The 27,827-nt window shown below is 35.4% G+C and overlaps 1 long non-coding RNA gene across 1 annotated transcript in view; it reads left to right on the top strand.

The window, feature by feature from the left end:
* Positions 1-984: 984 nt before the first annotated feature.
* Positions 985-27,827, top strand: part of LOC148110248 (uncharacterized) — a 262,411-nt gene continuing 235,568 nt past the window's right edge. The window contains exon 1 of the long non-coding RNA XR_015724101.1: positions 985-1,196. This is a non-coding gene — a long non-coding RNA (uncharacterized LOC148110248). The remainder of the gene's footprint in view (positions 1,197-27,827) is intronic.

Genomic DNA, 27,827 nt, shown 5'->3' with positions numbered 1-27,827 from the left:
AACCATAGTACTAGAACCTAACTCTTGCTAACATTTCAATAAATTTTCAAAAGTATTCTTTGTGTCTTTAGGCTTATTTTATGTATCTGTAATGATACATTTTTAATACTTGTTTCACTTGGCATTAAATGACTAGCGTGCTTCATATTGCTTTATGATCATTAGAAACATTTTTTTTTACTGACTATATACCTATCAACAAAATCAATTATGACTGAATGACTAACTCAAAGATTCAAGGAATTATTATCTAGTTTGTAGATTATTCAGAACTCTTACTGTTTGAAATTCCCCCGCTTGTTACAATCTTCAATAAATTGCTTAATAAGACAAGATGAACTCAATAAAATTATTTCTCATATATAATCTAGTTGATTCAGCTGTTTTAGAAGAGAGCAAAACTAATTTAGGAAGCCCCCTTAAATTCTCAGACTAGGGGCACTTAGATGGCTCAGTCCCTTGAGCGTCAGACTCTTGGTTTTGTATTAGGTCATGATCTCAGGGTGGTGGGATGGAGCTCTTCATCAGGGTCTGTGCTCATCAGGGAGTCTGCCTGGGATTCTCCCTACTCCACCCCACCCTGCCTGCTAACCCGTCCCATCCCTCCTCCTACTCTCTCTCTCAAATAGATTAATCTTTAAAAAAAAGTTCTCAGACCACATTTACCATAATGAGCATTGAATAATATCTAAAACTGTCAAATCAACATGTACATCTGAAACTAATATAACATTAAATTTATTTAATACTTCATTGTACTTCAAAAAAAAAAAAATTCTCAGACTCTCACTCGTTGTGTTGCCATCACTCTGAAGTCTTCAAGTAAATGGGAAGGGCCTGAGAAGGTTAGTTGGCAGAAGAACAAAGGCGTTAGGCCTTGAGAAAGGGGGTAAACAGACTCTCTCACCCTCTTAAGGAGGGAAGGACTGCTCAGAAAGAGAAGCAGGAAGCTGCTGATCTCAAAGTTGCCCAGAAGATACCTACTTTTCTTGAAGCAACAGTGCAAGGTGGCCACACCTTTCTTGAATAATCTAAATAATCTTTGCCTCAGTAGGCTAAGTGAAAGCCAGAAGAGTGTTTAAGAACAGAGAAACCAAGGAAAAGAAGTAATTTCAAGATGTAAGAGGACGTCAGCAGGATCAGATATACTAACAATGTTGAAGAAATGAAAGGAAGAAATATTTCCACTGGATTTGGTAAGAAAATTATCTTTTAAGGGCCTCCAAGAGAACAATTCTAGTAAAATTGTGAGAATAAAAAGTTCACATTATTAAGAAGATAAGGAGTAGGTAAGGAATTAATGGAGGTAGAAGAATTCAGTGAAGAGAAAAAGACTGTGTTTCCAAAAAGGGAAAATATAACAGCAAGTTGCTTCAGCAGTTGAGGACAAGTTGAGTCAGGAGGGTTAGGGCATCTTGTCTACCAGTGCAAAGAAGAAAGACAGCTTATGCAGGTAAGGACACAGATTCAGATATCTATCTATAGATATATAGATTGAGTTACTGGACTAGGAAAGGTAAAAGCTGGAGCTCAGAATATATGATCAGCGAAGGAGCCAATATAAGGTGAAGAGGTATACAGTGGGAGGCTTCAAGTGAAAATTTGTCTTTAACAGTATTTTGGGGCCTGGGAGAATTTTAAAAAGGAGGCAGAAAAGGATGACAAGTAATATTCAGGATCTGGATGATGCTTAATGGGGTAAACGTATGGTGGATCAAATCTCTATGGTTCTAAATATTCCTCCAACAATGCTCAGCCGAAGCAGAAAAGGGGAAAACAAAACTCAGGAGAGGTGGAGGAGTGAGAATCGATTTGTAGTTCTCTGATGAGTGGTCTAAGCAGCTTAGAATATATTGATAATCAGAGCACAGAAGCTTCACATGTACTTTGTCAAGTCTCACATATTAAGAGGTAAGAAAGTTGAGGAATTTAAGGAATCTAAGCTCTATTCTTATTCTGTTATGTATATATGTATCTATTATCTCCAGAGTTCTAGATATATATATATTCTCACTTGAGAATGTAAGAGCATTGGCTTTGAATTCCGAGGTATCTGTGTTGGAATTTTCTCTATCACTAATTACGTAGTCATGTGATTTCATGAAGTACAGCCTTGGTTTCCTTATGTGTAAAATAGAGATCATGCTTCGCTTGCTGGGTTTTTAGTATTTATAAAAGGAATATAATGTTACTAATAATACTTGATATATAGGAGATATTTAATCAGCTATTTTGTGCTATTTTTATGTCAATATAAATGGAAAAAGTCTCAAAATCCTTTAATATACTTTTGATAAATCTACCTGACCAAAATGTTGTTAACTAGTTTCAAAAACTTTTTTTCTTCCACTTTTACATTCAATAAATGATACATTTGAGAGATTTCCTTTGGGTTTCACAGTAAATTGGCAAAGTAATGATTTTACATTTGGTTCTTTTCTTAATGTCTAATGGAAGTAAAATAACTTCCAGATTATTTCAAATGTGCTGAAAACATAAATAGCAATAGTTTGCCAGCTGCAAAATTGATGCTGAAGGTGCTTAAATGGCACACAGAATATTTAATGCCCATAATCACAAGTCGATTCAGTGCTGCCACTTGGCTGAAAACATGAGTTAATGTTTTAAAGTAAGTAGAACTCAAGTAGCATCTCTCCCTTGAACTAGTCTGCAGTGGGGGAGCTTTGAATAATCACATATTTTATATGATTTGTATCGGTTCTAGAATCCCTTCTTGTGTTTCCCCCGAAAACCCCACCCCATGTGAATTTTAAGGATCATGTACCTATAAGGTGCTTGGCCAGCCTCTAGATGGCACTTTTACAGTTTTGATAATTCTGTTGGTGGTTTATTTTTCTCCAAGAATGACCTGTAGGTAACACAAAGACAGAGATCATATTTTCTCCAGTGAATTAACACTTTATAGGCAAAATTTACATATTTCAAATATATGCTAGATCTTGAAATACCATTTCAACAGAGCTTTCCCCTCCCAGGATAAAAATTTAGCATTCATGGGAAAATTATTAAATTTTAACCCTTGCCATTTTAGCACTTCCATAAATGTTCTGATTAACTACAAAACAAAACAAAACAAAAAACCTTTTATTTAAATATTTCCTTTGGTTAGAAAACATCTGTCAGCATCTTTCTATATACATATCCTCAGTGGTACTCCAGAGTGCCATACTTGTCACCAAGCCTGATGCATCAGTACTCACAACTTCGCTTTCGTTTAGTTAATGAAATACTTAGATTATGCATATGAGCTGTTCCTGTTAATTTCATTTTTGGTATCCAGACTGTGAACTTCATCTCTGCTTCTCCTATGCATTATCTTCCAAATAAAACCAGTAATGCCTCTTTCCCCTTATGATCCTAAAATATTGAAATCCAGTGAGAAATAATGAGCAGAAATCCATTATACAGACAATCCTATAGTCAGCTTTTTGTCCCTTCTGTAACTGAACTAATGTGAGTTTGCTCCTTGGCGAAGCACAGAAACTGCACCACGTGAATTGTTGTACAAAGAAAACTTAATCTGCAGCAAATAAGATCGCAGGGAATGACTTCCAAAGCCATGACCTCCCGAGCAAGGGTGGATGGGTCCCTTTAGGGTTGCATGCCTGTGCCTTAAGGAAACATGCCTGTACACACACTGTATGTAACGTAAATGAGGCTTGTGCTCCTCCTTGGGTGGAGATTATGGTATTATGATTAGGTAAAGGTAGTGGTTAGTCATTCTAGCAGTCATGCCATGTCTACCTGCACAGGGTCAGGGTCGGTGTGAGCCACAGGTTAAGCTCAAACTGGTCTGGGTGGTCTGGGTTGGCTGAAGGTCTTGTCAGGGCATTCCCTATCACTAGAGAGGCAGTTTTGTTTTCCATTTGTCTGAGTTAAGAGATAAGTTGGAAAGCAGAACTTAAGGGAAAATGTGGGACAAAGGTCAGTGAGTACTAGCAGGTCTGCAGGAAAAGTTCAGGTCTTAGGGTTTAGCTGATGACACCTCTGTCCTTTCTTTTTATTTGCCTTCCTCAAATATAGATAATCACTTAGGGTGGAGGAAGTTGGTACTGAAGCTGTGTAGAATTTTTTTATACAAATTTGCTTGCTTAACAAACTGTCTTCTCCTGTATGAAAACCTTTTAATATGCCCTTCTGCCTTTACTCTGGGTCCTATCACTTGTCACTGCTTTAGGGACAGGGCAAAACTTGTTGGAGTCCTTTTCTCTATCATTTATCGTTAGCTTCTGTCCTTTTAGTAGCTCTTAGTCTTAACATTTTCCAGTCTTTCTCATCCTAAATAACAACCAAGCAAACTTTTCCTAAATCCCATCTTCCCCTTTCATTATGGTTTTATCTCTTCTTTCTAACAAAATCATGGTTCCCAAAAAATAAGATATACTTGGGGTACCTGAGTGGCTCAGCTGGTTATCATATGACTCTTGATCTCAAGGTCATGAGTTCAAGTCCTGTGTTGAGCTCCACACTGGGCATGGATCCTACTTAAAAACAAACAGAAAAATAAGATGTACTTGCTGTCTCAAGTTCTCCACTTTCTATTAATTTTTAACCCACGAGGACGGCAGGTAGCAGAACAACAGAAATCCTATTTTAAAACACATTTTCTCTACCATATTGCATTTTGACATTTCCTTTGGGAACAAGGTACTTCAATTTTGAAAAATGCTCCCTAGCTGATTTTCAGGTGAGAACCACTACTTAATGCAATGCCTCACAGTTAGCACTCATCATTCCCCAGAGTCTACTCACTAAGATGGCTCCCAACTGGCAAATTCTATTGCCACTTTCCAGCCTTATCTTACTTGAGCTCCTTGAAGCCTTTGAACTTGTTGACCATGCCTTCTTTGCAATCTTTTCTTGCATAGACTTCCTATGCACCACATCCTTCTTTTCCAGGTACTGCTAGTACTGCTATCCCTCCAGCCACTCTCCTCTCTTTCTATGCTCTCTCCTTGAAGGGTCCTATGTATGGATACATTTTTAGCTTGCACATGCACTGATAGCTCTCCAACATATCTCTCGAGGTCATGTCTCTTTTCCGGGTCCTAGATAAGTATATGTTTCTGCTTCACGCACCTGGCCACTTGGAAATGCATCCAAGTCCTGCTTAAATTTCACATTCTTTGGCTTAAATATTTTAATTATTACCTGTCTATCCTTTCTACTAGTCTGTGAACTCATATTTATCCAAATATTCCCAGTAACTTATACTGTGCTAAGTAAAGGATCAAATATTGGAAACCAATATATTTTACAGCCATCTTGTCTGTGAATATAGTGTACATAAACTCTGTAGTGAATGGTCAAATTAACACAAATCTTTCTATAGAATTCTTAATTAACAGAAGTAACATGAGAGTGTTCGTGTGGTAACTGATAAAGGAACAGTTTAATTGAATTTCTCTGGACATAGTAATGAGTTATAAACATTGAAAATATTTCCCTGCTCACCTAAAATATGAGTAATTTTTTACTCCATGATAACAATAAATAGTACTAGCTTCTCCATTTCAGTATCTGAAAGCTCTCTATGGAGGAAGGAAAACTGAATGGAAACAATCACAGTCTATCTAATTAGGGGTCAGCAAATTCCAGCTGATGCTGGCAGGACAGATGGGGGCTATGGCTTGTTTTTGTGGGGCTAGCAAGCTGAGAATCATCTTTATGGGCTGTTAAAAAAAAAAAAAAGAAGGAGGAGGAGGAGGAGGAGAGAAGAAGGAGAGGAACAGGTTCTCTGAGTTGGCCAAGTTCAGCAACTTCAAGTTAGAGTTGTAATGCATTTATTTCAATCATGGCCTGAATCAAAATGATTGACCTAAGATGGATACATACCTGCTTATCAGCTCCATCAAGTAATTAAATTTGTAACTTCCTTTAGATATCAGATTTATCCCAAATATACTAGTCTTTCTCATATTGGACAAAAGTCACAAAGACATTTTCATATCGAATAGGAGTGGGGAAAACATTTCTGTTTTTTAATAGTGTCTATAGCAATGCAACTTGTTTAAGATAAAAGAAAACATTAGAAAGTACCCAATCAAACGGAGATAAAAAATATATAAAACATGTTTTGGATTTTTACCAGCCATTCAGTAATTAAATTTTTTAAAACTTTTAACATTCACAGAGTGTGTTTAATATACATTTTTAAAAATTAATGATTTTAACAAATTAAAAATTGAGATTAAGTGACCCAAGCTTCTTATGGTGTCCTAAGGAATGTAAAAGCCCATGGAGTGCAACTAGGCTATGTTATAGCAGACTTCATGCACGCCTGGATGACTTGGGTGAAGTTTAGGGGAGTGGTTTGGGGAAAGATTTACCTTTAGCAGGCTCCTCTGTTTCCTGCCATAATTACATTTTTGCTGTGCATCGAGCTCAGATCATTTTCCCTCTGTATACTTACAGGCTGGTTGTTGAAAGACTAATTGAAGACTGTGGCATGAGAAGTCGCAGAGACATGTTATGGCAGATTCAGTACCTTTGGCTTTTCCTCTTCTCTTCCTAGTCCCCCCCCCCCCCCCCCCCCCCCCCGGTTTATCTCTATCACCGTCATAGCTATATGGTCCCAGGATTAACATTCTGGACTGAAGAGCTATATTTGATGACAATATCCATGATTTGCAAAGGGAGGAGAAAGGGATACAACGTCCTTCCTTGTCCTCTTTTGTCTGGGGACCATATAGACCTGTAGGGGACATACCTCCTTTGTGATTTACTTGGATCACAATTTGAAAATGACTGCATTACAATGACAGACAAGTTGCATGAACTTAAATGTTGTTAAAAAGAACACCACAGGCCTGAGGTGGAATCACTTGGCCCCAGGACAGCAAACTGAGACTTGATTGCAATTTCAACCTCTCTGGAAGTGGAATTTTAAGCCAATTAATCTGGAATTTTCTGATCTGCACCAATGAGGGACTCTGTCACAGGGCCCTTTTCATTCCCCAAAGGAAGGTGGGGAAATGCATCTCATAAGATCCCCTTCACTTCCTCCTAAGAGAAAGTAACCTTGCTTGAAACAATCCTTTCTTTTCTTTCTTTTTTTTTTTTTTTTGCTAATAACTTCTTGCCTCACCCTCCTGCCTATAAAAACCTTCCATTTTGTACTACTCCTCAGAACTCTCCTCCACTTGCTAGATAGGATGGTACCTGATAGATGAATGGCTTATTAAAGCCAATTAGATCTTCAAATTTACTCAGTTGAATTTTTGTTTTTTAACAATGTGAAGAACGCACCAAAGACTAGTATCCAGGTTTAGAATTATGACAATGGCACCAAAAATTGGAATTTAAAACTGAATTAAAAATAAATACAGACTTCAGGCTGGGAATACTCAGGGCAGATATGTTATGTTCAGAACAATTGTAAATAGAGCTCACCGAATTGAAATAATGACAAAATGAAACCTATTTGGTTGACAAGAGTTTTGTTACATAGGAAGTACTCAAAAAGATTAGTTGTGGTTTTATGAAAGGGAAAGCAAACCATATCAACTGAGGTCATAATAATTTCACTAGAAGTGTAAGAGATAGAAAAATATGAGTTAAAATATGACACGTGTCTGTATAAAATTTAAGAACTATAGGAAGACACTCATCATTTTCTAGATTACAGGCAGAAATTTGTGGAATAGAGTTATTTACCTAGATCAGGAATAAGAACTTGGTCATAGTAAAGGATTACATAGGATATTTGAAATAATAGAACTTCCCACCACAAACCTCATTGCAATTGCTCACCTAACAACTCTCTGGAAAAGATGGTTTACACTTAACAATTGATCACATACAAAATAATAGTTGAATTGTTGAAAAAATATTTATTCAAAATTGTAGTTGAACGTAGTCTGAATGACTGTAAGTTTGGTCTTACTGCCTGGTAGAAATCTTTAGCACTTTGAGTGTGAAATAAAGTAATTTACAAAGCTTTAGGAAACAAGATTCCCTTCCAAGGTTGATGGGAAGGTTACAAAAATCCTAGAAGGGCTTTGAAAATCACTGACTCAAATAGAAAATTCATGAAAGCTGAGACCAAACCAAATTAAATAGGCCCAACTCAACTCAGCATTATAAAGGATTTTCCAAAATACTTCTCCAGTGAAATACACAGGCAGCAACTTTGTTTGTATATAAAATCACTCAGGTGCCTCTGGAAATCAGTTACTGTGAAGTGCAAAGCTAAATCTCCAATTCATACATATATTATTTGAAAATTATGAATAGGATGGCCAAGTGGGACAATATAATAAAAAAAAAAATCCAGAGTTAGAGAAAATGAGCGAGGCTTTTCAGTTATTTTAACCACTTATTATATGTGCATATAGCATGTGTATCCCTAAATACTGATAGTCACATAAAGTCTTATTAATTTCCCTCATCAGGAAATATATATATCCTTGTGTAATAGATTCACTTATTCAAAATAATTTTGTTATTTTTTTCTACACTGAAACTGTCTTTGAAAGAAAAAATAAGAATTTGCAGAGATGGTGAGGAATGGTGGTGATGGCTAAGAATAGAGGAAAAGCAATAGAGGAAATACTTATGGTGAGGACCTAATTACATAATCACCACATCAGAGAAAATTAGTGCTGGAAAAGTTTTCAGAAATGTCAGCTAGTCTGTCTTCTCTGTCTTTAGGCAAACTAAGTTGGAAAAACCATCCCACACTCCTTTTAAAGGCTAGCAGATAAAAAGATTTTCCAAGCTTATATTCTAGTCTTAACAGACCCCTCTGTCAGCAGATCCCTCCAGATATCTAACTGAAATCCCATAAGCTTTAATTTAAGTCTATTTGTTCCAATTAGAACACAGAGAAAATAACTTCTTATAATGACCTGTAATAAGAAACTTTTAGCAAAATTCCTAAAAAAGAACAAGGAATATTCTCAAACTGGAACTGTCACTCCTTTATCTTAATCCATATGATTTTTTTGTCCGATCTTTAACTCTTTTATGCAAAAGCACCATCATGAAATTCTATCCTATTTTTAAAAGACATAATTTTAAAGACTGTGATAGAGATTTTTCGAGGATGGTAACATCATTGTAAAGAGAACAAATAACACATGTTTCAGCATAATGTATAAGTCAAAATGAGGTTGAGTGACATAAACTAATTCATTTAAGAGTTGGTGCTGGACTGTTAGCTAGGGTACTTTTTCTCTATTCCTTTCTCTCTGAGACATTATTGTTTAGTTTCAGTTCCTAATTGTTTTCTGAAACATTAAGACTTTAAGAGAAAAAAAGCCAGAATGATTAGCATATTTATCATGCTATTGATGATTGCATGGGACAGATCATTTTAAGGTTGCAACACTGCGGAAATTTAGCACTTACTTGCTCATGTTTTTTTTTTTTAACTTATTTATTTATGCATTTATTTTTGTGAAGTTTCAAACAGGTTGATTTTATCTTTTGTGTTTGGAAACTTAAGGTCCTTGAAATCTCACAGATTTTGAGAGAGGAACTAACAGTTATAAATTTCCTTGTCTTTTGAGACTCATTAACCTGATTGCTTGTGTTTCGATTTAAAAGATTATGTTACAATTTGCTTGGAGTAGGTTAGGATTTGGGCTGTTCCCCCATGAAATTATATTTTAAAGAGGACTGGACATAGAATTTCACTATGAGGATTATAATACTCATTTACATATTTGGTTATCTTCAATTGCCTTTTTTTTTGGATTCTTCTATTTTTTTTAAAGAGAAAAAATAGTAACTGAAACATTATACCAGTATGAGGAAATGTCTTCTACTATGTCTTATGATCTTCACATTTAGAAAATAATCTGTTTTATTCTCAGGATTGTATTCTGGTAGTTGAAATTTTGAAAAGAACTATAAATAAATAAAAGAAAAATCAGATTTCTATTTTGAAGAAGTTTCTGTTTTGAAGGGTTTCTATCTTGAAGAAGAATGGGATACGGGGAATTTTAACATATATTTTCATATGCTTGAAAGCATGCTGGATCACTCCTGATAAGCAGCTGTCATTGAATTCTTGATAAGGAAGGGCAAATGCTCATTGACTGGTCTGAAGTTACATAAGGCAATATCTTTAAAGGCTTTTTGATGTAAGAATGCAAGACAGTGACATTTGACTCCATGGAAATTTATGCTACTCCAGAAACTTTTTTTTAAAAGCATTTTTATGGTAGAAGAAAATCATACTCATTATGGAACAATCACTAAACTCTTTGTAGTGTCATCATTTGCCTACAGTCCTTAGGCCTGATTGTTGAGACTGACTCAAAAATGCCAGATGCCTTCCTCCCTCCCTTTCATTATCCCTCATCACAATTTGGGTTCTTACCAACAGAAGCAATTTACTTTAAGTCCTTTTAAGTCCATTGGGCCCACAGACAATTGTGGACATAGTTTGAATACTTTCCCAAAGAGGCTACTCTACTTTCCTGTAAGTCAAGGGTGTAGTTAGGTACTTTGGAAAGCGGTGGATTTATGTAATTCCACAAATCACAAAGTCCTGTCTAGTCGTAGAATCAAGCCTTACACCAATATCCAGTTTTGCTCTATTTCCATGCATGTAGGAAGATAGTAATTGCATGTGATTTGATCTATTAATATATAAGTAGAAAATATTGTGTTTCACTTCTAGGGTGGACACCTTTAAAAAGTGGCAGGTGGAACTCCAATTTTCTTCCCTCCTGGGTTGACTTGGCTGTAGAACCAGATGGTTTTAAAACTTTCAAGAAGCATTATTAGGCGGAAGTACTGATGTCTGTGGCTAAATGCCTGGCACCATTTTTATTCTAGTTTTTATCTGACCTACTAATTACCAGGACGCTTCAGTGTTTTTTTTCTGGTAGGGTAAAAGCATCCATTTGAGGTTTGAATTTTCTCTAAGTATTGATTTTAGAATTTTTATTTCTCCATATTTATGGTTTTGGGTTTTTACCTCTGTACCATCAGTGATAGTAAGTATTTCAACTGGTGTCGTCACATAACCTTAGGGAGGCTGCTCTTGAGCTCTCTGACTTACATGGGAGGAAATATTTGATTCCGTTTCCTGACACACTGGATGAGATTTCTCTTACGATGAGCATTCACACTGCCAATGAACATGCCATATGTTTAGACACATGGTTTTATTTTTATGATCTTTAAAACTTAATTTATTTTATGTAGCCCATGGCTGAGATAATCATTTATGGATTTCTGAGTACCAGGGTTGGTGTCAGTTTTGAAAGTGCTCTGCTTTGGGCAGGAATGAAAGGATTGCTTCACTGCAAGGCATGCATTCAGAGAAGCATATATATTATTATTAATAGGAGACTTCTTAGCAAGTTCATTTTTTATTAGTACTTGGTGGTGGTGTCCAATATTATATAGGATAGATGTAAGGGAAATGTTACCCACATATTGATTTAGAGAGACAGCATTATAGATTACATTGTAGTTAGCCATCCTATGCATTGTTGCTCCATGCCCCTTTTAAAATGCATGTTTTGGTTTGAGTTAAAAAGAGAGAGAGAGAAAAGAAAGATTATTTTCTCCTTGTTTTAAGCCTGATCATTTCTATGTTAGAGTATTATCAGGACAAATGAATAAACTAGAGAAGCTAGGGAAAAATAATTAAAATGAATTAATATTCAATCTCTATTCATTAATGCTTTTCGGCAAAGGATTTATAAAACCCCATTTGGGTGTCTTGAGGATGAAATTATTTTCTCTCTTATTGTCAGGTAAATTAAAATAATTCTTAGTTCCAAAAGGTCAGAACAAACATAAGGCCCACTATACTAGCTCATGGTTCTAAAACAGTAGACATATGGAGACGTTACTATTGCTGGCCAATATCCTGGAGGTGAACCAATGGGAAAGACACAGCCTTCCCTTCAAGATTCCACTGATTACATGGGTTAACAAAGAACACCAGAAGGCCAAAATACTTTAGTGATGCTAGTGAAGCATCAGGCAAAAAATTTTAAGATGAGACGTTAAAACATTTAATGATTATTGTACATATCAGAATGCTTCAAAAGAATTTAGCTAAAAAAAATGCTATTGGGTAATATGATTAAAGGTTTTAAATCTGGTATTAAAGGAAAACTAGGGGTTGAGAGTGAAGAATCCTATATTTTTAACTACATCATGGAGACTCATTTTTCTTAGTTCTACAGAAAAGATAAACGGTCTGTAAATTTCGTAAATGCTATGAAATTTTCAATGGATCCCACTAACAGTCTTCATTTTGTTCTTAAAATATTTGCCAAATAAAGCATCTAGGGAAGATTCTCTCCCTTTATCCTTACCCTGTCTAAGGCTTCTAAAGAATTTGCTGATCATCATTAATTATTTTATATTTATTAACTCAATAGGCCTGGTCTGAGAGGTCATATAAGAGTATGGTTATTTCACTTCAAAAAGGAAGACCCTCTGTTCCAAGTGAAGTATAGAGCAATTTGTTGGTTGGCTATCCCAAATTGTACTGCTTGCTTGGCACTAGTCTGGTATTGAATATTCAGGATAATATTTACCCAAGGCTCAGGAAGGCTTTAGGCATAGCTTTTCATTGCATTCTTCATCATCTCATGGAAATATCTACCAGGAAATAAATCTACGTATTGTTTTCTGAACTCTATCTTTGTGGCCATCAGGTAGTGACAGGAGGGCTGCAGCTACGGATACAGACCCATTTGCTGCTCATGGAAGAGCTGCACCTCGTTTGGTAATGCAGTAATTAGAACTGGTAACAGTCTTCTAATCCAAAGTTAAGTTTTTAAAGGGGTAAAAAGGTATGTTTTGTTATCCTTTCTTTAAAATGTGTTTCTTAATGAGCTGACACTACTTTTTGAATGGTAGACAGGTAAGTGTCTATTATAACCTTATCAGCTTGAATTTGATTTGTTCAGAAACAATCGACCCTGCTTCTAAAACAGAGCCAATTACCTTTGATAGACATTTCCTTGCTTTTAACAGGTTTGTAAAAGACAAAGCCATAAAATAAATTACCTCATTTGGTTACTTTGGTGTTCTTTCATGCCCAGTCTACCTAGAAGTTATTTTGCTCACAAGCATGAGTCTATGTAGTATAGGATATACTACAGAGAGTTTACTATGCCTGAGGCAGTTGTTTATAATTACTACTTTTTTTTTTCAAAATAAAATAATTTACTTTATATTCCATGAAGTGAAGCTTGGACACTGCACCTCTAATGTGCCTGTGCGCTGGGCTGTATTTAAAATACCCATCCGTAGAAAGCACGTGACATCATCTCTACGGAGCAAAAATAGGATGGCCTTCTATTTAGATAACTGTCTCTATGGGACACCTCAGCTTCTACAAAATGATTTTACCTCAGAATTTTGTTTGGTAAGAAAGATATATTTATGCTCAAATGGCAGCATGGATTAGTTACCCTGCAGCCTTCTTTTGCCAAGAATACAATCTCAAGCTCTGTCACTCATTTTTCAAAACATTATTTTATGGTAAAAATATTCAAGGAGGATTGCTTAAATGTCAAGCATTTTTATAGATAATATAGATTATATCCCTAGAAGAAGTTAAAACAGCAGAAATATCTAGTTCATTAGCATCTACTGGAGGAAGTCACTGAGAAGACAGGGCTGCTGGTTCACCTGTGAGCTGGATCTGGCAATCAGAGTCTCCTCACTCCACCTGTCCTTGGAATATATGTCTACACCACTCCCCCACTAGGAGCTATTTCAAGTTCACAGCCTCGAGAGTAAGGTGTTGTTGAGACCATCTGGACTAAATATGTGACTGAACCCAGTGAAGGCCTCTGTATAAACTTAGGGTTCTGGCAGGCCAGTGCAGAGATCTATTAGTCTTGTGGCTGTCCAAAACAAGCCTCATATGTAAGTTCCCTTGCTTATTAAACCTGCCACCTACTAATCTGAAATGGCTCACCTCTTTTTTCAGTCTCTCCTTGCCCTCTGTGGATGGAGGCCAATTTCAAATTTCACCTAGGAAACTCCCGATTTTTCAAACTAACAGCAACCCTTTGCAAAACTGCTTCTTCTGAGTTGTTGTTCTGAGTTGGTCACTGGTATGATGCCATCAGCCTATATTGAGGATTGAAGTTGTCATTATGCTTATTTTATCACTGTTGTGAAGAGTACTATTTATTTCATCATACAATGGCCTTTTTATCAGGAGCCCTGGAAGAAATTACTATCTGACCTAACCACCAAGGTGAATTCTTCTTCATCTGAGCACTTGATTTTCTGTATTTTATTTTATTTTATTTTTTAAAATTTTGTTTATTTGACAGAGAGAGAGAAAGAGGGGGAGAGAGAGTACACAAGCAGGGGGAGTGGGAGAGGGAGAAGCAGGCTCTCCACTGAGCAGGGAACCTGCCCCAACTTGGGGTTGGATTCCAGGACCCCGGGATCATGACCTGAGCTGAAGGCAGACGCTTAACTGACTGAGCCACCCATGTGCCCCATTCTCTATTTTAAATTGTGAATTATACAACTTATAATTACATCTTCCCAAACAGGATTGAATTTTTCTTTTTTCTCACAAAATATCTTTGTTGTTATTTACTATGAGCAACGTGCTATGATGAGTGCTGGAGTTTTTCAGTGGGGATCACCTTGATAATAGTAGCTAGTATTTATTAATTCCTTCCTAGGTTGCAGCAATGTTCTAAGCAGGTTAATGTATTGTCTTAACTATTATTATCATTAATTTATAGATGAGGAAACCGAGATGCTAAGAGAGGTGAAGAGACTAAGAAACTTGCCCAAAAACACAAAGCTAATGAGTATAAAAGGTCAGTCAAGTCCAAATAGTCTTACTATCTTAGCTACTATGCTATGCTGTCCCTCAATTTAAATGGAAAAGTTATTTGTTTGACATTTTATCTTATTTCACCTTATCCTATTTTATTTTACCTATAAAATTCAGAACTATGCACTTAGGCTTCAATCATTAAATATCATTTTACAGCTTAGAGCATGTATGTAGTGGGCACTTGGTAAGTGTTAATGTACTTACCTGGAGAATGTTCAGGCACAAATGAAAAAGGTTTATGGATACCCTATATCCAGGAGTTTATAAAGTTATTCTATTACTATAAATTCTGTAGATCTAAAACAAAGTATTAAATCATAACCATAGGTTAAATTGAGGCAGAAGATAGGTTGGCTGATTTAGGAAATTGGAACTAAGTAGAAAGCAAAAGCTATCAAAGAAGTCTTCAAAAGGGTGTCCTTTGGGGTGCCTGGGTGGCTTGGTCATTAAGCGTCCCACTCTTTTTTTTTTTTAAAAGATTTTATTTATTCGACAGAGAGAGAGACAGCCAGCGAGAGAGGGAACACAAGCAGGGGGAGTGGGAGAGGAAGAAGCAGGCTCATAGCGGAGGAGCCTGATGTGGGGCTCGATCCCAGAACGCCGGGATCACGCCCTGAGCCGAAGGCAGACGCTTAACCGCTGTGCCACCCAGGTGCCCCTAAGCGTCCCACTCTTGATTTCGGCTCAGATTACCATCTCAGGGTCCTGAGGTGAGGCTCTGTGCTTAGTGGGAACTCTGCTTCTCTCCTTCTTCCTCTGCCCCTCCTCCCTTTCATTCAATCTCTCTCTCTCTCTCTCTCAAATAAATAAATAAATAAATAAATAAATAAATAAATCTTTAAAGAAAGGGGGTGTCCTTTGGTTGATATATGTTACTTGTGAAAAGATTTCTTCTATATTTGAGAAGAGAAAATAAACAGTCCTCTACTCATGGTAAGTGCTCAAAGTATTTTTAACTTACTAAGGAAAAGAAGAGAAGTATAAAAAGGAGTTTTCTGGCTATAGTGATACATATCTCCTGTATCATAAGCCTTTATTCTTTCAAATAGCTTAGTCTTGAATGTACTCATTTTATTTTTCAAAAAAGTTTCGGCTATGGATTGAAGGATTTTGTTTGTTTGGCAGTTGTACACGTTATACAGCTCTAATAGCCTTCATAAATGTTGTGGTGAGTTTATTTTATAGGAACAAATACTAGAAGATTATTGTTTTATTTCCCCCACTCCTAGAGTTAAAAAGGTTGAGTTTGAGACTGTTAAGCTATCTGCAGAAATTTGAAATATAAACTTCTATAAGTTTTACGCTCACACTATATGAAAACCAAAAGCTAATTAGTAACAGGAGGCTAGCAGCTGATTAGTGTTCAACCAAAATGCATCAGAAGTAGAGTACTCCCACATCAGTGCTTTTTAGAGTAAGCATTTGACTAATTTAAATATGTTTAAAGCTGAGAGCTGGCCGAGATCAGATGCAATCCAGGTTTGTATTCAGTGTATTTCTTTGAGAAGTCTTTCCCAGACAATATGGAGCAATCAGAGTGGGAAGGAGTTTTGCTCCCTGGGATTCTTATCCAAAAGGTAATTGCAGGAAGACAAATAAAACTCCATTACTCTTCCTTGGAATTCAATTCTATGAATCTCTGAACCCAGAAACTCAATGATAGGCTTTCTTTTATTTCAATGCACTCATCAATGTAAAAGGAAAAAAAAATTACATCTCTGAGAATATATTAATATATTATTAATTTTATTCACCTAATATTTTCTGAATGCTCTGTGCAAGGAAGGTACTACTCAGATCTTATCTCTAAGATAAGATGCATCAGTGAAGAGAACAGATAAACATCCTGCCCTCACGGTACTCACCATGTAAACTAAGCTATTTAACACTTTGTGATAATACGGATACAATTGGACTAAAGACTATTATGAAGAATGTCTTTTTCTAAGCTGAATAATTACATAAAAAGATATACAAAATTATTTCTAACTTTGTAAGAATAAAACAATATGAACTAGATGATATTTAAGTTTCCTTTTCCCAAAAATAGCAGGGTATAATAATTCGATTTCCCAATATAGCTCCTGAATTCTGTTTCCACACTGTAAGCTTCAAGTTTACAGGGTTTTTTTTTACAATTATTTGTAATTCTCTGCGTGTCGTATTCTCTCTGGCTCTGTCCTTTCCCTTCTTCCTGGCACTCAATTAATGTATCTGTCCCAGTTTGACTCTCCTTTATCCTGTTAATGTTTATCATTTTTCAATATCCATCTCAGATTTCAGTTTCTCCAAGAAAACTTCTCAGTCCTCAATATTCCTTATCACATCTTGGTTACTTGTCACTCTCCTAATAGATCTAGGGACTAAATTTAAGTTTGTATTGTCGGGGCTAAACACAATACCTGGCACATGGCACATACTCAGATATGGTTTTAAGATGGACTTTGATTGACTGATAGAATAATTGACATTTGATATTCAGATCCTGCCAAAATTTGAATTCTGCCCATATTTTCAGCCATATCTTTTCAGTTGCTCCATGCATAATCAATCAATCTAACCCAACCAAACTATTCTATTCACAATTCACTGAATATGGCTTTTATACCTTTGCCTGTTTGGCCACTAAAGCATATCCAACAACATTCTACCCATGTGTCAAATCTCAAATCCAGTTCCACTGATTTCATGAAGTCTCCTGTGACACTTTGAATTTAGGTAGCACTTAGTGATAATGTGACTTGTAGACAATTAAATGACAAAAAATAAAAATGAGACTCGGTTATTAATATGTATCCTCATGGGAAGGCCATCAGACTGTAAGAGCCTTTGCTTGCAAACATTTTGGTTGTGTGGTTTATCTTACATTATAAATACTACACAAAGGAATTTTTAAAATCCTTGATGGTTGTAGAGACTTTAAGCAATAGTTATTATTGAAAATAGAAAACTCAGATACATCCTTATTTCTTTTTTATCTTACTCATGTTCTACTTTATTGTGAAAGGTGATAGAGTCAATGTAGTTTTAGAATTCCTAAGATATTGGTGAGATGGTATGTTTTGAAATAAAATGATAAAAAAAGGTTTTGAGCTTTTTTCTATAAAATTAGTGAACCTATCCCATCATTTAAATTGACCATACAGAAAACTTCACTAGATAGTAATTTTAGGAAGGAGTGACAGTGATAAAAGATTGTTAATCTAATTGAGGGAGGAGATTCCCTAGTGGAGGGTCAACATAACTCGAATGATTTTGCAATTTGAGTTTAAGTATTTAAATATTATTGTAACTCTAATACCAGTGATTTGAGTTGGGCTAATTTTGATACTTGAAAGCAAATAGTACCTGGTGTTAGCTCTAGTGAGCACTGAAAATAATTGACTTGACTCTAAATTGGATATTATATATTATCGCTACCAGGGTAATACAAATGACCATCCTGTATATTTGCACAAATCAAGTGATCCCAGGCATGTGGTTTGCAAGGAAGTTAGTAATGCAACTGAAATTAACTTAGGTGGGGCACTTGAGTGGCTCAGTCAGTTAAGAGTTTGACTATTGATTTGGGCTTCGTGTCTTGCTCTCACGGTCCTAAGTTCAGGCCCCATGTTGGGCTCCACACCCCATACTTAAAAAAAAAAATTAGATAAACTTAACTTAGGTAAAAATAAAAATTATCCATTCACTGATTTGAAGAAAGAGCTAAGGAACCAAGCTTCTGGAAAGTAGGTCCCACACATCTCCAAGGACTTCAGAAACTAATAACTGTATACTCTTTTCTCTTTCTTTCCATGGTTACTTCAATATATCTAACCACTAAACTTCACAAAATAGAACTGTGTTGGCTGGCAGTTCTTCAGTTCAGTCTTCATAGCTTTATAACCCAAGTGATCCTCCAGGGATTTTTTTTTCCAACTATAAACACACACAAACAAAAAACATAAATACCAAAAATAAAACAAACCCTTGGAGAATGACTCTGGAGCAGCTTAGAAAAGTGTTCACCTATTGGACTAATACTATATATAGGCTTGTCTTCAGACAATGTAATTATGATATGGTCTTAATGGGTCATATAGGACCTCCATGGCTAGATCACAAATCAATGTAGTAATGGGAAGCCATTACTAGAATCACATAGTTCAAAGGAGCCATTTATCAAAGGAAGGGGTTTATTAAAAAAAAAAATGGAGGAGGTACTGAGAAGAAAAACAGTTATGCGCTATTACAAGTGAAGGGGATATGGCCTTTTAATTCTGGATGTCCTCTTTCCATAGACCCTCAGCTGGTGGTTGTGGGCAACTAAAGGAGAGTAGAGGAGAGATCCCTTGGGAGAAAGAGCTGAAAGAGCTAAGAGTTGGTCAGGCACCAGCAAAATGGATTCAGAGTCAATCTTCATTCCCAATAGGTATGTGAAAATGAGTCAGAAATCTGCTTATGTGTACTGATAAGACATGGGTATTCATATTAGAGGTTTAGGGTATGAATTGTTGGAAGAAGGGTGTTATAAACTCAGGAGATTCCAGTTTTGTCCATGATATGCTTTGTATTTAGGTGATTGACATTTGGATCCCACTACCTTGTGGACAGACATGATAATAAACATTTTTCCTGATTAGGATCAGTTGTGGCAGATCCTCTTAGTAATTCCATCTATAAGAGGCTGGTAAAAAGGCAACAGATGCATTCTTATCCTTCTCCCTGAAATCTAATTTAGCCACCTAAATTTAAGAGATAGCCAGTTAAACAATAAAGAATCGGTGGCTATTAAAATAATAGTGGCCCTTGCCTGCTTGCATGTGGCAAAGATTTGGGAGAAGGACCTGCATTTAATTTGGAACAAAGGACAGAAAAAAGCAATGACTGCATGAAAGAATAATAATAGAGACTAGAGGATTATAGTCATTAGTAGAAGACATATTAAAAAAATGCTTTTTTTGTGTGTGGAGAAAGGTGTAGGTGAAAGAAAGTAGTATATTAATTCTTTGAAGAGTGTCTTTATTCTAAAATCATATCAAATCTACAAATATTCAGGGAAAAATTATAATAATATTTAAACTCCTTAAATTATTTTCTTATCTAGACTGTAGAATTTGGTATTCATAGATTCCCAGATTATTGGGGGGATGTCCCAATAAAGACTAGAAAACTACTCAGGTAATTTTTGGGCCACATTTTTATAGTCTTGATTTAAAAGTATTATTTTAGTACTTTCTAAAGAACCAATAAAAAAAGGTCCTCAAAATTGAAAAAAAAAAATGAGCTGTTTTCCTGCTTTCACTTAAGGCTGATGTATCCCTCATGTATATTCTTACAGAGTTAATGAAATACGTATTTGCAAGACACCATATTGATAAGAAAGAGTGATTGGAAAAAGTGTCACCTGTATTTTGTTAATTTGCTGCAGTCTCACTCTTCCTGCAGCTGGCACATATTTTTAATCTTTTTATTTGGCAGGATAGAAGTATCTGTGATGGGGAAACCAGTAGCAGTTCTTTCTCTTTGTAAAGGAAGGAATGCTGAAAATCTGAGTAATTACAGCTCCATTTCAATTTTACTCACAGCAGTTAAATTATTTAAATGTCTCTTCTGCAGTCAAAATGAATATATTTTAGTTTACAAATATTTTATTACCATTAGAGCAATTTTGTTTCCATTATCTTAGCTTTCCAATTCCGTGTTATTAAAAATGAGAAATAACCCTCACAAAGTGATTCCAAATGAGAGTTCTGGGGTAGAATTATATACATTGATTTTCTCAGGTTCTTTGACTAGGGGGACTACACTCTATATCAGTAGCTAAACTACATTTTCATATATATATATTTTGAATTTTAGTCAAGCAAGAAACATTATATTTCAGGCCAAAATGAAATCTGTTGAGTGCGTTATAGAGTTTCTGCAACAAGAGATTTAATACCACCCAGTATTATGTTAAAATTTAGAGCACGACAATTTTATTGATTATATCATGAGCTTGATGTCTTTGGGCTGCTGATATTGGAAAGAAACAATTAAGAAGTTTTTCCATTTTTATCCTGTTATCTTTTGTGAACTCAGTTATGTTTGATTTTTTTTTAATTTTTGAAAATCAGATTTTAATAACTTTAACTTGAAAGCATTTACACAGAAGGTATGAGAGTAAACTTTTATGGGTTTTGATTAGGTTCTTAAGTTTTCAGTTCTCATTCTTTTGGTCATCAGATAGTTCATTTGTCTCTGTGGTTTAGAGGAGGCAGCATTTTTACAATGCTTACCGTCTATCAGGATGAGATGATGAAGTAACTAGAAATTTCGCTTTATGTATATATTGTATAATTTAACTACTCTGTAAACCCAACTGAAAATGATCAACTATACCAAGACATTTTCAGTTTTTCATTATTTGGCATTTTATATTATTAATATTTCTTATTCAATAAGATATTTGCGCTTCTAGTTATAGTATAATTATACTATTATCAACATTTTGTGCTATTATCTCTAGGACTAAATCTTAAAGCAGTTAAATATTTTATTGCTTACTGATTAAAAAGTAGGATCTGTGTTTACTTCTTTAGGATTAGGAATGCATGGGCCTTAGTTATTGACTCAAAGCCTCAAGTCTTCATCTGTAAAACAGAAACACCAATAGATACCTCAAAGCTCCGTTGTGTTTACTAAATCTGAAAAATGTGAGTAAAACTTTTAACACAAGTCCAAGAACCCAATACTCATTTCCTAGTTCCCCTTATCTAAGCTAATAATAAAGAAAATGATCACTCAGCCAGTTTCTTACTCTCATTCTACTGAGTTTCAACATTAGAGTCAAATTTGTGTAATAAGAGTGAATTTCAATGTTTATACTTATATGTGTGGGGAACATAGCCTTATTGGGTTTAATTTGATTTGCTTCTGGATCTACATTCAATATCAGTTATTTAAGTCCATTTTCTCAATTTTGTAATTAATTATAGAAAATTCATATGATCTCTGTGATCTAACTTATGCATTATAGGGCCAATTGCAGTTCAGTTTAAGTTCATAGGCTTACAGCCCAATGGCTTTCTACTTCTCTGCCATTCATAGACCCAGAACAGATAGATCTGGCTCTTGGGCTCCAGACTCCTTTGGCACACTGTGTGCCTAGTCCTTTCTGAGAATCACCTACTTGCTGAGAGTTGCCCTGTAAAGCTGCCCGGTATGCTAGGGACTTCTCCATCTCCATTCTAGGCAGCTTTGTCTGACATTGCTACTTTTTTTTTTTTTAAGAGAGTGACAGAGAGCAGTTGGGAGGAGGGGCAGAGGGAGAGGGAAAGAGAGAATCTTCAGCAGGCTCCACACTCAGGGCACAGCCCTATGTAGGGCTTGAGCTCACGAAACTGTCAACTTTTAGAGATGTAATGAAGAGAAATATTCTGTTTATCAATACTATGAAAGAAATATTCTACTTTATTCATTTTTAATGTTGATGCTTCTTGGCCAGAAGAACTTCAAGATGTATCAAACTGAAATGAGAAAGATGAATATTACTTTTAATATGTATATGAAAAGTAAAAGCAATGTGGGCAGGATAGACAAAAGAAATTCTAAGTGGATGTAAATGAAAAAGTACATTACTTAATAGCCATTTTCTTTTCAGAATGTCAATACTGATATAATGGGTTGCCATCTGAATTAATCTGATATTTTAGCGTGAAAAATTTTTAGAGATTATTGTGTCAAATTCTAAATAATTCAATAACAGAGATTTTAAACCACCTAGTTATAATTTGAATGTCCTTTGGAGAGCTAGAGAGATAAGGTAGCTTTATACTTGTTCAACATGGCATCATTATCATTTTACCAAAGCAAGAAATGGAACAGATGACCTCTAAAGCCTCTCACATCAAGATACTTTATTACAATCAGGCAAGCTTTGCACATAGAGCTTACAAGATATTAAAATTTAAAATATTAAATAATAAGATCACATACAACAGCATTTCATTACCATTAGCTTCCAATAAATCAAATTTGCAGGAATTAAAGTATAAAGTTATTATGTTTCAGTGAGAGAGGAAATATTAAAATTCATGAGTATTTTAAAGGACACCATAACTAAAGCAGAGCAGATTACAGTTCTGTCCATAAAGGACTAGAAAGTTCCAATATGTCTTTACCATGAAATTATCAGAAATCAACAGGAAAATAAATATTGTCATTGACAAAAAACATGTAGGGTTAACTTGAATGATGGTTATAGAAGATAAAATAAGTTAGAGAGGTAATTTAAAAATAGCTGATATCCTTTATAGATACTAGGAAAGAGAAAATACCAGCAACGAGGTTAAACAGATTATGAAGGACATTATTAAATAGGTTAAGGAGAACAAAATATGAAAAAGTTGAAACAGACCCTTTTAGAAGAAACTGATTATAGTAGCCACAGATACTGATAAACAATAATTAGGCTTAGAATCAGCATTAATTAATAGTAGAGAGAATATTGAAATTTTATAAACTGTTATTAAAAGTCTTTATAATATATATATATAATATAAAATTGAGAAGAATATGAATTCAGAGAAAATAAATTTAAAGGAAAAATAACTATAAAAAGTGATACAGAATATTATTTAAATGCTCTCCATCCTCAAAAAAATGTATCTTATTATGAATTTTTTTCTTATACTGACAAAAATATATGAATATTAAAATAGAGATATATTCAGGAACATCAGAAATATTTTCATTATGAATATTTTTGCTATTTATTTCATTATGATAAGGTATTGTGCCCAAGATGGGTCAATTTGCCAAATTAATTTATATTTTAATCTTAAACTTTCTTCCCCACATATCCTTTTTTTTTTAAAGATTTTATTTATTTATTTGACAGAGAGAGAGAGAGCCAGTGAGAGAAGGAACACAAGCAGGGGGAGTGGGAGAGGAAGAAGCAGGCTCCTAGCAGAGGAGCCTGATGTGGGGCTTGATCTCAGAAGGCCGGGATCACGCCCCGAGCCGAAGGCAGACACTCAAGGACTGAGCCACCCAGGTGCCCCCCCACATATCCTATCCAGGAAGTGTGGCTAGTGCTTGGATGTAGGCTGGGAGATGCTCATAAAGGAATCTTCTGGGATGGTTTTTAATGGGTTCTTTTCCTTTGGAATATAGGAACAGTGGTAGTTAACAAATATGTTTAAACTTTTTCTCTTACATTATAATCCCCTTTAATTAGCCCAATATTTCATTAAAAGAGTGAACTTCCTTCTAGCCTTTAAAGGTCTGCTTTTCATTGATTCTCTGCAATTAACCAGTAAGAGGAGGGACTCTGTATTCAGAAGTTTAGAATGGTGACTAATTAGTACAGAGCAAGTGGGCTCAGTGCTGGGATCAATGGTGAGGATGCATAGTGCTTAAGAATCCAAGTTAACCAGCAGGAAGGCATATGAAACAATGCTTTTCCTTTGTAATGGATGCTAGAGAGAGGTCATCCTTGCAAAGGGAATATGTTGGTGTGTCTACTGCTTGTATCTGTAATACTTGTTTTAATCATTCTCTCATTTTTAAACATGTAGGCTTCTTTAATTTTTCAATACTAAAAATGCAGGAACATGGATTTGGTAATCAGATTTTATTTACTAGCTTTGTCACTTAATCTTTTTGAGTTTTCTATACAAGAGAGAAAAGTAATACCTATGTCAAATGGTTGATTTTTAAAAATTTATTATTAGTTTTTTAATTCAAGTATAGTTGACATACAATGTTACATTAGTACAGTGTACAACATTGTGATTCCACAACTCTACATGTTATGTTATACTTACTCACCGCAAGTGTAGTTATCATCTGTCGCCATACAACACTATTACAATACCCTATGCTGTGCCCTTCATCCTGTGACTTATTCATTCCCTAACTAGAAGCCAGTACTTCCCACTCCCCTTTACCCATTTTGCCTACCCCCCACAACCCCTTCTCTCAGCAGTCATCAATTTATTCTCTATTTATGGGTCTGTTTTTGCTTTTTATTTGTTTGTTCATTTATTTTGTTTTTTTTTTTAGATTCCAGATAAAAGTGAAATCCTATGGCATTTATCTTTCTTTGTCTAACATATTTCACTTAGCATAATACCCTTTAAGTACATCCATGTTTTCACAAATGACAAGATCCCATCCTTTTTTTCTGGCCAAGTAATATTCCAGTGTGTATGTGTGTGTGTGTGTGTGTGTGTGTGTGTGTGTATACTCTACATTTTCTTTATCCATTCATTTATAAATTGACAGGTAGGTTGCTTCCATATCTTGGCTATCATAAATAATGCTACAGTAAATATAGGGGTTCATATATCTTCAAATTAGTGCATTCATTTTATTTGAGTAAATATTTAGTAGTGGGATTGCTGGATCATATGGTATTTCTATTTTTAATTTTTTGAGAAATGTCCATACTGTTTTCCACAGTTAATCAATTTATATTCCCACCAACAGTGCACAGGGCTCTTTTCTCTCCACATCATCATCAATATTTATCATTTCTTGTCTTTTTGATTCTAGCCATTCTGACAGGCATGAGGTGATATCTCATTGTGGCTTTGATTTACATTTCCCTAATGATTAGTGATGTTGAACATCTTTTCATGTATCTATTGGCCATCTGTATGTCTATGGAAAAATGTCTATTCAGGGTCTCTGCCCATTTTTAAATCAGATTTTTTTTTTTTGGTGTTATATATGTCCTTTATATTCAAATGGTTGATTTAAGCATTGCATTTCATGTGTTAGTTTACGTAAGTGTCTAGCCCAGTTGCTGGCACATGGTAGATAATAAACAAAATTTGATTCCTTTCCTATGCTACTTCACCCTTATAAAATTATTTAGGAACTTGAAACTGCACTTAGTTTAAGTAGGGTCTAATCATTACAAAAGTCATTAAGGTTGTTACCTTTCTTTATGATACTGTCCTTAAATTAGTATAATCTAAGATTGAGCTAGATTTTTTCCCCTCATGTGTTTCCTCATATTGTTGACTTATATTGAACTTGTATATCTCTAAAACCCCCTAGGTCTAACTCTTGTGAATGACTCAGGCCAAGTCTTGCCAATAAATTGTTCAATAAATTCCTTTTAACAGAATATCTTTTCCCTCTTCCCCTACTGATAATTTCTTTTTACAATCCTTTCCTTCCTGCTCCCTTCCAGAAGTCTGTGTACTACATGAAGCTCTCCTGGGATCCCATTCAGGCTGTAGAAAAGAGAAAATCTCTGGTTATCTATTGGGGTTGAAAAGTCAATCAATAAGAAACATGGATTTAGTAAGAACAAATAAAGCCAAGCACCAAGGCTTCAGTGTGTGTTGCTAAACTGTGGCATTCTGAAAGATATTTCTTTGATACCAGCTACCTGTAGACTTCTTTAAAAGAAAAAGAAAAAAAAGATGAAGACCTGGTGTAAGACCAAATTGCATTTAATGGTGGATGTTTTAAGTCATAGGACTAAACTAAATAAATAATTGAGGCAAGGGTTATTTATCACTGATTTAAAAGGGAATAATATGTTTAATTATGGGTAACACTTTTGGAGAAGTGGCTAGATGTCTTTGTGCATAGCACAAAGGATTATTGGAGGTTAAAAAAGCATAACTATAATGAGAGAGGAAATAAGCCAAGAGCATTCAGACTAAAGAAAGGAGGACAAAAAACAAATCCACTATAAAAGATACTGAGGGGAAAATATCAGATACTCTTTTATGATTCCAAAATAAAATATAAACATAGAAACAATAAGATTCGCTTTAGAAAAAAACTTGAAATTAAGTATTAGGATTAATCTGAGCATTTAGTCAAACAGGAATGTAGGGATATTTCTCTCAGGAGTTGTAGAAACACCCCCTCTTTGCAAGTGAAATCATCATTTAAAGAAAATGCTGGGGCGCCTCGGTGGCTTAGTCGTTAAGCCTCTGCCTTCGGCTCAGGGCGTGATCCCAGCATTCTGGGATCGAGCCCTGCATCAGGCTCCTCCACTGGGAGCCTGCTTCTTCCTCTCCCACTCCCCCTGCTTCTGTTCCCTCTCTCCTTGGCTGTCTCTCTCTCTGTTAAAGAAAATGCTTTATGAATGTCAGTGTGCTAATAGGTTCCCTGGCCCTGCAGTCACTTCCCTTAATTCTCTTGATCTCTGGCTTCCTAAAGATACAGTCATTGGAATATATTTCTATGAAAAACTTTTAAAACCTCCAAATTCTAGTTATGTCAGTATATTTTATAAGGATGCTATATTTATTTACCAAAGTATTTGAATTTTTACCTTAGAAAACTTTGGTATAGGGCAATTGTGGTTTTGGTTTGGAGTCTTCTCTTCAGGCTGGATCCCTATCCTTGAGGGTGTTATCCAGATCCAAGGATCCCTGGAATGTTGAAGGGAAGGCATTTCTGTGGCATTCTCTGAAAGCATACCTTAGAAGGGGTAGCTGAAAGTAAACTCATCTACTGAGTGTAAAGGGCACCTTGAGGATGGATGCCCAAATCTAGTAGCAGGGTGAGTTGAAATCTGCATTGTCCAAAAGAAAGGCTAAGGTGAGGTAGTTGTGCATTTATCAGCCAAGAGTAAAATCTGACCATTCCTAGAAGCACTAGCTCTTGTTGTGGAAATGGTGTGTCATTTTAAAGCAACTGTACATCTTTGGACAGTTTATACATGTCTTCCATTGTTTAATCATGTGCTCCTGTTTTAGTAGCCTGCTGCTATAAAATGAAATTATGTTCTACTTTTTCCCCAAATGGTTAGAAGGTGATTCATCGATGATCTCCTGCTGGGAAAGTGGCACCCCTGTAAAGATTTCTCTGTTTTATTCCTGGAAGTTTCTTAGAGTAGTAACCTTACTGTGCTCTGGAAAAGGCCCTCCATTTGCTCTGATCTGGTCTTATACCTTCTAATCTTATCATCACCTAGCTGTTTCAAATGCTGCTGACCCATGTGAGTGAACAGCTATTTTGATGTACTGCTTTCAAAAACTTATGACCTATAATTTGCATCCATCTCACCTGTTCC

Source organism: Ursus americanus, chromosome 4 (genome assembly GCF_024610735.1).
Source record: "Ursus americanus isolate L20-20 chromosome 4, mUrsAme1.1.p, whole genome shotgun sequence".
Lineage (NCBI taxonomy): Eukaryota > Metazoa > Chordata > Mammalia > Carnivora > Ursidae > Ursus > Ursus americanus.
The sequence above is the reverse complement of the archived record's forward strand: the minus strand, read 5'-3'. Positions and strand labels throughout refer to the sequence as shown.